Source organism: Manis javanica, chromosome 12 (genome assembly GCF_040802235.1).
Source record: "Manis javanica isolate MJ-LG chromosome 12, MJ_LKY, whole genome shotgun sequence".
NCBI lineage: Eukaryota > Metazoa > Chordata > Mammalia > Pholidota > Manidae > Manis > Manis javanica.
In genome coordinates this window covers 24,039,627-24,052,884 of record NC_133167.1, presented here as the reverse complement: position 1 = coordinate 24,052,884, position 13,258 = coordinate 24,039,627, and positions in this window count along the sequence as shown.

The window sequence follows — 13,258 nt, the reverse complement described above, 5'->3', positions numbered from 1 at the left end:
AATTCTAATACCCTGTGTCTGGATGATTATAATTTCCTTTCTGAAATTTAAGGGCATTCAATAATCTCTTTCATAGTCTGTTTTCTACTTGCCCATGCAAGATCCTGAAGGATGAAATATGGCAGGTCTTTAATGTAACACAAGTGTAATGTTAAGTGTTTTCTGTAACTCCTTACAAATTTCTACATAGAATGCTGTGAATGAAATTTATAAGTAATAACTTAATTAGACTGTAACATTTATTATTTTAATCTTTCTATTCAAGAGGATTTGCATATGGATTCCTTTTAAAAATGTTTTCTAATTAGTTGAGGACATAATGTTGTGTCATTTGCCACTTGTAATTAAAATATATAGGAAGCTGTGAGGGGGGAAATGGTACCGTGGCAGTTAAAAATGTAAGTGAATAGGAGTTTTTGGAGATTTTTAAAACTGTGAAGCATAAGTATTTGATGTAAGTTAGGCTCATACTTTATTCATTGTATCAGAATAAGAAAGTAACACTGAATAGACTTTCCCAACACTGGAGGCCTTTAGAGCAAAAAAATCACTTTGTGCTAAACCTATCATTATCTGCACTGGGGTACTGTGTGAAGTCCTGTTTGCTGCAGAAGTAATTCACTAACTCTAGTGCCTGGTTCTATTGAAATCTGTTGGTCTGTGGGGTCTCAGACTTCTGAATGCAAACAGAGGTATTTTATAGGCTGATTCATCAGGGAATGGTCCCTGGCTTACCCTATTTAGGTTTTGCCTTGCTAATCTCCCTGGAAGGCTGATTTCAAACCTATATTCTCAGAAGTATATGAAACACACAGGTTCTTTGGTTACTGTTTTTGTAAGAAGATCCATATAATGAGGTTAGTTTTAATCACTGATGGTTTTCTTTGATCCATTGATGTTATCCTACTATAAATAGTTCCAGAACGTCTCAGCATCCATTATCTTCAACCTGAAATCTGGAGCTGAACCAATCATAAGTCTCTAGAACTTAGGTCTACAGGTGGTAGGGACACATTTGTCTTATTGACTGTTATATTCTCAGAACCTAGTTATAGTAAGTGTTCAAAACCATTAAATTCACAAAATTTTGATCCTGAATAAATGATCGTGGTGTGAAGTGTTTGATCAGCATGATTGTGTTCCTGTTCTTTTCTTAGTTACAGGTTCCTATCTCCTTTCTGGCTACAGGGAGCTTAATCCAGTTTACACTGGGCCTCCACTCTTAAATTCACTTTTCATGTATTCAAACATGCTGGAGTGGTTTATAAAGGAAACTGATTAATTTTCCCAAATCTTCAATCTATTGTCTATTGAAGACTATCATAGATCAATATACTTATTTCCAATTTTAGTTATTGTTTCAATAATCTTATGAATGCATGTATATCTCCCTGCCCAGGATATTTAATAAGCATGTACTTACCAACACCCAAAAGTTTTATTTTATCTATACCTTCATTCATTCTTTCTCCATTACAGTTTGCTCATGGCCACTTACTATTCCTTTACTTCTTTTTAATTTCCTATTATGGAATATTCACACAGAATATTCATGCAAATATATTTTTGCTAGAAAACAGACAATTTAATTTAGGAGTATGTAGTTTCTTATACATAATTCTCTATCACTTTTCCTTAGCCCTTTTGTGTCTTAAACTATATTCATTAATTTCACAAATATTCAATCAGTAGGTACTTTAAATAAAATAGTGCAATTTTTGATTTATGAAACTTAAAGTTTAGTGGTGAATGCAAAGGGTTAAAAAAAACTATTATAATAGAACTTGATAATGCTCTGGTAAGGGAAGTTTAGGAGCTATATGTCTACCTAGGGAAGATCAGGGCATGGTTCTATAAAGAAGTACTATCTAAGCTGAAGCCTGAGGAATAGGTAAGAATTTGCCAGGTGAAGAAGTGTGTGTTGTCCTATAGGGTGTACGCACAATGGAAACAATGTGCATGAAGACTCTGAGGCAAGGAAAACATTTGCATCTGAACAACTGAAGAAAGTTGAGTATGACTGGATCATTGAGTAGGTAGGATTGATGGTGAGGCTAGGGAACTAGAACAGACTAAGACAAGAGGTAAAAGTGCTGTAAGCCACGCTAAGGAATTTCAACACTTTGCTAAGGATAGTAAGAAGCTCTTGAAGTCTTTAAAGTTAGAAGGTGACATAATTACTTTGGCAGTTTGGAAAAACTTACTTTGACTGCAGAATGGAGAAGGGACTAAATGGAGAATGGATTTAAGTGGAGTAATTGGTTAAATGGATTGGAGGCAGAGAGATTAGTTAAGAAGCTATTGCAGTGACCCAGGGAGAGAGACACCACTTGGACTAGAAATCAAAGCGAGGGATGTTGTGTTTGAATGAGCGAGAGGGCTACTTGGATTCAGAGCTCCATGCTGCATGTTCTAGCCTGGGCAAAGTGAGAGGTCATGTGACGTTCCTTGGCACTAGTGAACCCAGGAGTCAGAGCAGGTTTGTGGTTGGAAATTATAAGTTCTGTTTTTGGCACATGAGTTCCAGGTGTCCGTGAGAGGCAGAATGAAAATGGTAAATAGTTGGTGGTTGAAAGCCAGACTCTGCAGCCATTCTTCTTGGGTTGGAATCCAGGCTCTCACCCTCAGTAGCTGCCTGACCTTGGGCAGGTTATTTTAAGTTTTCATACTTCAGTTTCCTCTGTACAACAGGAATGGTAATACCTACTCATAGGATTGTTGTGATGGTTAAATTGAGAAAATGCAAGTTAGGTATTTCAAATAGTGCTGGATACAGAGTAAAGCTATGGTAAGCGTTGGCCATTTTGTTATTGTTGTCATTGCCATGGAGCATCCAAATCAAGATGTTATAGTAGCAGCTGTATATTCAATTTTAAAGATTGGGATGAGATGGGTTATAAATAAGTACATATCTTACTAAATATGTAATATATTCTGGGAAAAAAACCCTGAGCCCTAAAAAGGAAAGTTCTAATCATCATGGACATCTTAACAGTGTAAAAGTGAATTTTACACAATGTTTAAATGTTTAGATATCCCTGAATAAAAGGCATCCTAGGAAGACAAATGGCAAATCACTGTCTCTCTTGGTTGATGTATAAGAGCATATATTTCAGTACCATGTTATACTGCTTGGGCTAAGCTTTGGAAGTTTTAATATTCTGCAAGATCAGATTTACCCAATTTAAGATAACATTGATGAGTCTATCAGAAATAATGTAATTACATTGTACAAAACTACAAAATTATAAACAGCAATTTAGTTGCACAAATCTGGAATGGCCTCAGTGACAGTTTGGCAGTCCATTTCTCAGTGCAGTGGGTCGGATAGTATACTTCTTCACATGATGACGTCCTATGATTTCCTGGACAGTGTGGTTACTTTGACTTGAAGGTTTTGATTATGGTAGAGATAGTCCTGAATGAGCACAAGTAGAATTTAGATTTTTATGGAAAGTAGTGATAGCATGTTGTAGTTAGTAGTCAGACAGGTGTTTATTGGCATGAGTTGACTGGCAGCCTCACTATTGCTTTAGGTTGAAGGATAATAGTAATGATATTAATAATGGTAGACATATTTTGAGCACTTTGTATCCTATGCTGTGCTAGAATTTAGAATATCTGATCTCCTTTTGATACTCATGGCATCCCTCATTTACAGAAATGAAGATTGGTGAAGTGACTGCCCAAGGTCATACAGAGGAGAAGGGAGGAGGTACACAGAAGCAGGAGGTCTGGGAAGTAGATGGAGCTTAGGGGAGAGAGTAAAGGAGCAAGAGAAGATCAAAGGAGCTGATACGGGAGGACTGGACAACCCGATGAAGGAAGAACTGGATGTTGTCTGGATACCTATTTGGTCACATGAGCTGATTTTTGGTCCTTGTGAAGAGGTTAATGAAAATGTGAGTTGCAGTCAGAAGCTGTGGGAGCTGGTGGCCTTCTGCTGGACCTAGAGGATAAAGAAGTCTCCCAGGAGAGCAGCCCACTTGCACAGACTCGTTGCAGAATATACTGGAAACATACTCTGAAAGGCCAGTTGTAGGAGGCAGAAGTCCATGCTTATTTAGTTGGATCCCAACATGGAAGTGAAATCTGCTAATAAATGTGGAAATGACTTCTTTAGGCCCTGAGACTTAAAGATTATGTAATGACAGAATCAGAATGTTGGGTTAATTCCCTTGTGGCAGAATCATATATCATACTCTGTTGTGGTTATCTATTGCTATGTAACAAACCACCCTAAAACTTAGAGGCTTAAAACAACTATGTATATACCATAATTATGTTGGTTAGAAATTTGGACCAGGACTTGGCTGTATAATTCTTCTGCTTTTGTGGCATTGGTTGAGGTGGTATTGTATCCTCAGCTGGTAGATGGGCTGGTTTTGAAGGTCCAAGATGGGTTCACTCACATGTCTAGCACCTTAGGAAGGACGACTAGAATCTTGAACCCAGGTGAGACTGTTGGCCAGAGTGCCTACATTTGACCTCTCCGACATGGTGGTCTCAGGGCAACCGAACTTCTTACAAGGCAGCTGGCTTTCCCCAAGGTAAGCATTTTGAAAGACCTATGTGGAACCTGCGAAGTCTTCTTATGACCCATTCTTGGAATTCCCAGAGTGTTACTTCCTCTGCATTGAAATTGGTCAAATACAACACAAGGGTCAACTCAGATTCCAGGAGAGAGGTAGTAAACTCCACCTCTCATTGGTAAAGGGGGCAGAGATAGTATATAGTTCATAGAATTATAGTACAAGTAAATAAGGTAATCCATGTAGACTGCTATAGAAAAGTACCTGGCACATGGCAAAAATTCAAAAATATTAGTTCTTATAATTAATTTTTAAGAATAAACTGATTTCTAGGGACAGCTTAACACTTTGTGGACAGAATAGTCATTAAATCCATAATGTCTTTTAATACACTTTCAGGGGATGAAGGTCTCACAAACAATAGTTCAGCTACTATAGGATCTGACAAAAGCAGAATGAAATTTGAAATGTTTTGTTGTGTTTATGCTCTCATGCACAGAGGTACCGAAAATCAATGTAGAGGCAGATATCCAGTTGTTCTGAGATGAGAAGGAAATACTTCTTTTAACAGGTAATAAAGATAGAAGTTCTTAAGGTACAGAGAATGCCAACTGTATAAAGACACATCCGGGAATTTCATTTTCAAAAATACTGGATTTAAACAGAAGCCAGTAAGTGTATCTGATCTACCACTACAAGGCAATGTTACACCAAAGCTACTTTAACTAAAACTAAAATGACATTTAAAAAATAATTAACTGTTGGAAAAATGGCCTCAATAAATTTAACTCACTAGCTATGATCAAGAAGCCTATTAACAATAACTGGTGGGTTCTTAGTATTTAAGAATCCATAATTAAATTTTATTGTCTTATAAGTGATTTAGATTAATTATGTCCATAATAGACTGATGCTTATTCCCCACTTTAAAGGAGGACATGGCAGTTTCATAGAATCCAGTCATTTACTGCAATCCTCTAGCATTTTGTTTCCTGCCAAGGCAAATCTGCTACAAAGCCCCAGTTCCTCTTAGGATTTACTGAAAAGTGACAGGTGTTGATTTGCTGGTATCTTTCTCAACAGATCCGAATGAGCTAAACAAAATGACTTCTCTACCAATTTAGGCAGAAAAATAAATGGGGACACCAGCTAATGAGGGATGTAGTTAGCTGGACTCAAAACATTCCAAGCTGTTGGCAGCTGGAATCAAAAGAGGAATCATGCAGACAGTTGCTCCTGTTTGCTGCTGAAAGTGAAATTAGAAAGATGCTTCATCTTCCCCACAGGTGCAAGAACATATAGTTATTAATTACAGCAAAACACATTTATTGAAAACCCCAAGCCTACAAAATCCCACACTCAGCAAACGGCTTTCAAAGTTCATCCAAAAAGCACTTTAGAATCAATACAAAAACATTGCATAGAGTTGACGAATTGTGTGTCTAGTAAAATTCTTTATCTTGAAAGTGTGTCATAGACTATCAATATATATGTAGTTGAACATCATCAATTCTTTCTTTGTTCTTGTAGGGAACATACTAGACAAAAAAATTCCCTGATTTTCTATTGGCTTGATAGGTTAGATTCCAGAATATTAGGGAGATTGAACTAATTTTGTTTTTTGTTTTTTCTTAAATTTTTTATATTGAGGTACATGCAACAAAAGGCATAAATCTTAGTGTACAACTTGATGAATTTTGATGTGTATACATTCATAACCATTGCCCTGATCAAGATATCAAACATTCCCACCAATTTTTCTCCCTTCATCTATTTCACCCTGATATTCTTTTTTAGAGGTTTAAAAAATAATTTTACTCCTTCATTGAGGCATGTGGCATATCAAGCCGTTTGCTCATTCATTAATTTAAAAAGGTCTATTGCATACTATTGGGTGGCAGGTACTATTCTAGGTGCTGTATCCCACATGTATAAATACATGTGGGATCTATATTATAAAACAACTAGAATGTACTCTAAGAGAGTATTTGATCAAATGCTGAATTGTAACCAATAGACTTTAGGAAAACCACTTTAGTTTGAGGAGCATAGACACTTGAAGGATTGCAGAGGGGGTATACTGAGCTTGGCTGCCTAGACTTTAATGGACATGAATATTTTAAGTATTTGTTCTTTTTCTTCAACTTGTCTCATTCCAAGTAGGATTTGAGACAACTTACAGAAATGCATTACATACCACATGATAAAACAAAATAAAATAACAAAGAGATGGGTAAATTGATATATGCAGTGACTCTGGGTGTGAGCTCTGAACTCCAAATGTGCCCCATGAGTTTTTCTGTCTGGCTTTTGAAGATGGGATCTAGATTTGGTCCTGTGTTTCTTGGCAGTCAAGGATAGAAACAAAATAAAGAACAAGAGACATATGATCCCAGATCAGAGCACACAAATTGCTAGTTGCTCTTGTGTATAAATATGCAAGATGAATATCTCCAATAAATCCTTTAAAGGGATATTCTGGAATATAGTAGATTAAATCCTCGAAATTGTCTCTACAATATAAAAGCTAAATTTTATGACTGCTGGTCCCTCAATGTAGGTCACTATTCTGATAATATAACTTTATTTATTTATTCAATTAAGAAATATTTAAAATATTTATTTAGCACTTTCAATGTGTTAGACACTCTCCTAGGCACTGGAGATAGACTGATAATGCACAAGACAGTTAAGATCTCAGAGATGACATACTTTTTGGAAAATGAGCAATAAACAAGAAGTCACAAAACCCACTTGAAATAGTGATAAATGTTATGAAGATGATATAACAGGATTATGTGAGGAGGGGAGAAAGGCCTCTCTGAAAGGTGATATTTAAGATACATTTAAATGACAAGAAGGAATCAGTTGTGATAAGATCAGGAGGAAAGAGACATGTGAAAAAAGCTGTATGACTTGGAAGACCTAGAAAAATGGTAGTTGAAATCCTCTTTGAGTTTTATTTCTTGTCAAACAATCTTAAATGATTGAATATCAGGTACCGTGAAAAAATCTTCCTTGGCAAACTCTGGAAATCAGAAATTCAGTTAAGGCCAGGGCTGTTCCTCATTTCGAATTGCTACCTGAATTTGTGTAGAATATTTGACAAGCTGATTCCAAAGCTTTTTAGTGTCAGGTCTATTCCACCAGACAAATAAAGTGTCACTCAAGTTCCCAGAAGTCTACACCAGAGAACTATAACATGGTCATAATAATTTTATTCTGAATAAAAATCAAAGCAGGTATTCACAATTGTTCATGGTAGCCATAAAATATCAATAAGACAACAACAGAATGCCTAATATTAATCAAAGATAGTTCCTGATATATCTCCAAGATAAACTGGTTACAAAAATATATCCCTAGGTAGCTAAATGAATTGACCTATGATATAAACTTGTTAACTCTAAGCCAATTAAGCTTTGGAAGTCTGCCAAATGATTATTAAAGCCTTCAAGTAGGTGTTATTAAGCCATACTTTCTGACAGTAATTAGGTGACAGGATCAGTTATCTGCTGAGGCCACTCTTAGTTGGTGACAATAAAACATTAGAATATACAGACATTCTCCCCCCTGCCCCACTTTGGGTCTTTTCTTTAGGGTAGGAGAAGACTGATTTTTTTTCACCAGTCAAGTCAGCCAGAGAGAAATCTGAGATCTATAGCCTGGGTCTTAGGGCCTTCTTGATAGAGAAGGTTGACTTAGGAATAAGAATTAGATAATTATTCTAGTCTAGCTACTGGTTTTCACTTGAGATGTTGACAGCCTCACCAAGCCAAATGAGAGGAAGATCAGGCTGGGCAAGAATAGACTTTTAAGTTACATCCCGAGGGCAATGGGAAGATACTCTTTTAGAGAAAATATCATGATTTTTAAAAATTGTTAATTTGCTCTTAGGATAAGTAATTTATGCACTTGGTGCAAAATTCAAAATATAAACAGAGCATGTGATAAAAAGTATGTTACCTTTCCACAACTGTCCCCCAGGATTGTCATTTCTCTCTTCTCAAAAGAACCTACTTTTATGAAAACATTCTAAGGTGTACACATGTACCACAACACACTTTTTAAACCCCACTTTTTAAAAGCATATTCTCCTACATCTTGCTTTTTTCATTTAAGAATCTATTTTAGATATTGTTCCATATCTAACATCAAGGATTGCCCCCATTCTTTTTACTGATTTCATAAAATAACATTGTATAAACAAGCCATATTATGTTTAATTATTCCTATGTTAATGAACTTACAGGTTATTTTCAATATTTTGCTATTACCAACACTGTGGTAATGATATCCTTGTACCTGTGTGGGTATATCCTACATATGCAATATGTCTATGGAGTAATTTCTTATGAATAGTATTGCTGGATCAAAGTGAATGTGCATTTTTATTTTTGATAGATACTGACAAGTTTCTCTCTGTAACAGTTGTATCAGTTAGCCTTTGCTGTGTAACAGGTCATCCTTCAAAACAGTGGATAACACAGCAGTCATTTATTAACTCAAGATTCTGTAGGTTAACAAGTTGCGATAGGCTCAGCAGGGCAGTTCTGCTGGTTTTGCCTGGGTTTCTCCATGTGGCTGTGGTCAGCTCGTGTCTGTTTGGTCCTAGATGGCCTCACTCAAACATTTAGAGATTGGTGGGTCAATGGTAGTGATGAAGCCATGAGTCTCTAGCAGCTTTCAGGAGCGTCTGTTTTTTTACATGGTGACTGGGTCCCAAGAGCACCAAAAAAGCAGAAGCCCCAACATATAAGCATGTTTTAAGCCTCTTCAGGCATCATGTTTGCTGGCATCTCACTGGATAAGCCAGTCACATGGGCAAACACGGATTGAGGAGTTAAGAACTAGATTTCACCTCTTGACAAAAATATTTATATGAGTATTTTCCTTTTTAATGAGTAACTTCATGTCCTTTGATAATTTTTAAAACTAACTTGCAGAAGCTTTACTGTACAGAAGAAATTAGGCCTTTGTCCACTATATCAATTACTTTTCCCATTTGATTTTTATTGTTTGTTTCACTTTTAAGTTTGTGATGGATTTTTAAAAATTTAATTAAGTGTATTTGGTTACAGTGAGGTTTACAAGCAGTTTACATAATTTGGATTTTATATATATAATAGGATTTATATATATAACTGCTTCTCTTGAAAGTTGGTATTTGGAACAGCTGGTCTAAAGAGCTGATACTGAATGCATAAGAATATTAGTGAGTCACAGTAGGATAATGTCCAAGGAAAAAGGTAATTCACCATGAGGTATGATGCTTGATGCTAAAATATGATTTCTGTTGCTTCATTTTTGTATTATTTCTTGATTTTCCCCATGAAAGGCCTGCTAGTAGACAAAACAGCAGATTATCAAATGCTCAGTATTTAAAATGGTTTTGAAAGGATCTAAAGTGATGGCCGAAAGTAAGGTGTCAGACCTGAAGATCAAAGCAAATGAGGCTCTAGAGCTTAGCATCAATGAAGGCAAAACTCTGCTTTACTTGAAGGTTCCCCAAATTATGCCTATAATGAAGATTAAAATCTGGTACTATGGAATGAGTCCAGAAACATAACTTCCAAGATTATCTAATAATTGACACCTGTTCTAAATCTGCGGCCTGTCTAACATTGTACTTGGATAAACTCAGAAGCTGAGGTGAACCTGGTGCAGATGAAAATACCTGGAGTGTTTGTCCTGGCGAGGATGTGTACTGGACTAGCCCAGCTTCACGTGTCTAAGGGTCAGTCTGGACGTAGAAGGTTACATTCACAGGAGGTCTCACTTAGGAGTCATTCCAGTTATTTATGGTTGCCTAACAAACCATTCCAAAACTTTGTGGCTTAATGTAACAACAACCATTTATTTTGCTCATGAATCTGCAATTAGGGCAGGACTTGGCAGGGTGGCTCATCTCATCTCTGTGAGTATCAGCTGAAATGGCAGGACTGGGACTGGAGGACCCATTTCTAAAACAGCTCATGCACATGGCTGGCAAATTGTAGTTGGCTCTCAGCTGGAAACTCAGCCAGAGCTGCAAACTGGGGATTTACTTCATGCCATGGGAAGCTGAGCTCTGGGAATGAGTGTTCCAAGAAGCCAGGTCAGACCGTGCAAGGCTTCTAATGACCTTGCCTTGGAAGTCACTGTCATATTATATTAGTAATTAAGAAAGTCATTAAGATGAGCCACATTCAAAAGGAGAGGAATTAGACTCTACCTTTTTTGCAGAAGTTGTCATTCCCATATTTCTACCTATCAGTGAGGCAATTAGTAATCTCTCTATTATAAATAGTAATTGTGCTTATTTCTTTCTGATTCTTTCAGACAAGTAAATCTTGTTTGATATACCAAGAGGTCTCTGTTTCTGGTCTTTCTAATGGTTTTTTCTTTTCGTTGATATTTGGCAATAACATCTTACACATGCTCCCACATATATCTCTGTGTTTTAGTTGGTGTATTTAGACCATTCACATTTCAAGTGATTATTGACGTAGTTGGATTAATATCTACCATTTTTATCAGTTTTAAAAATACCTGGGTTCTTTGTTACTATCTTTGTCTTCCACACCTTTTACAACTTTTGTGGTTTTAATTGAGCATTTTATATGATTTCATTTTCTCTCGTTAGCATGTCAATGTTTCTTTTAAAATATTTTTCAGTGGGTGCCTTAGAGCTTGCAACATACATTTACAATCCAAGGACACTTTCAAATAACATGATAACACTTCATGGGTAGTGCAAATATCTTATTAGTCAATATCCCTAATTTTTCTCTCCCATCCCTGTATTATATCTGTGATTCATTTCACCTACACATAATTTTGTATATATATTTCACTTTTATATGCATGCTTTTATATCTTTAATGTATATGTATATATATGTGTGTATGTATAAGAAATCAAATACATTTTTATTATTTTGAACACTTAAAAAATATGTGAGATTACAAATAAGAAAAATATATTTTTTTGTTTTAACTTCATGTATTTTAACTTATTTTTTCTCTGATGCCCATTCCATCTTCTTGTAGACCTGAGTTTCTCACTAACATAATTTTCCTTCTTTCTGAAGAACTTTTTAACATTTCTTTAAAGCAGGTCTACTGGGAAAAAAATCCCTAAATTTTTGATTGTTTGAGAAAGTCTTTCTTTTTCACTTTTGAAGGATAATTTATTGGGGTCCAGAATTCCATGTTTGCATATTTTTCTCCCAACATTTGAAATATTTTACTCTATTCTCTTCTTGCTTGTCTTGTTTCTTTGGATATAATTCTTATCTTTGCTCCTCTACAGATAAAAATTTTTTCCCTCTGACTTCTCTCAAGATTTTCTTTTTATCTTATTTTTCCTGAAATTTAAGGATGACATGTGTTGGCATAGTTTTTTTTTTTTAAAGTGCAGCTGATACACAATAGTTTATTGGTTTCACATATACAACACAGTGGTTTAACATCTACCCACATTATTGAATCCTCACCCCAACTAGTACAGATACTATCTGCCAACATAGGAAGATGTTACAGAATCATTGTCTATATTTTCCATGCTGCACTACCATCCCTGTGACCAAATTTTATTATGATTGAGCCCCTTCATCTCCCTCATCCTCCCCACCCACCCAGACCAACCCCTCCCCATGGTAATTACCAGTCATTTCTCAGTGTCTATGAGTCTACTGCTATTTTGTTCATTTTGTTTTGTTTTGTTTTTCGATTCCACAAATAGGAGAAATCATAGGGTCGTTTTCCACCTGTCTTATTTCACTTAGCATAATACCCTCTAGGTCCATTCATGTTGTCACAAATGGCAGGATTTCTTTGTTTTTCTTGCTGAATGATATTCCATTGTACATATGTAGCATATCTTCTTTAACCATTCATCTATTGATGGACACTTCAGTTGCTTCTATATCTTGGCTATTGTAAATAATGTGGCAATAAACATAGGGGTGCATATATCTTTTTGAATTAGGGATTTTGTTTTCTTTGGGTAGATTCCTGGAAGTGGTATCACTGGGTTATAAGGTATTTCTGTTTTCAGTTTTTTGAGGAATCCCATACTGCTTTCCACAGAGTTTGCACCAATTTACATTCCTATCCAGTTGTAGGAGGGTTTTCTTTTCTCCATGTCCTTGCCAACCCTTGTTATTTCTTGTCTTCTGATGGTGGCCATTCTGACTGATGTGAGGTGGTATCTCATTGTGGTTGTGATTTGCATTTCCCTGATGATTAGTGATGTGGAGCATCTTTTCATGTGCCTGTTGTCCATCTGTATTTCTTCTTTGGAAAAATGTCTGTTCGGGTCCTCCACCCATTTTTTTATTTGGGTTATTTGTATTTTTGGTATTGAGTTGTATGAGTTCTTTATATATTTTGGATAGTAACCCTTATCTAATGAATCATTCGTGAAAGTATTCTCCCATACTTAGATTGCCTTTTTGTTCTATTGATGTTGTCCTTTGCTGTACAGATTTTTAGTTTGATGTAGTCTCATTTGTTCATTTTTTATTTGTTTCCTTTGCCTGAGGAGATGTGTCCAGAAAAAAATTGCTCATGCTTATGTTCAGGAGATCTTTGCCTATGTTTTCTTTTAAGAGTTTTATGGTTTCCTGTCTTACATTTAGGTCATTGATCCATTTCAAGTTTACTCTTGTATATAGATTTAGATAATGATCCAGTTTCATTCTCTTACATGTAGCTGTCCAGTTTTTCCAACAACAGCTGTTG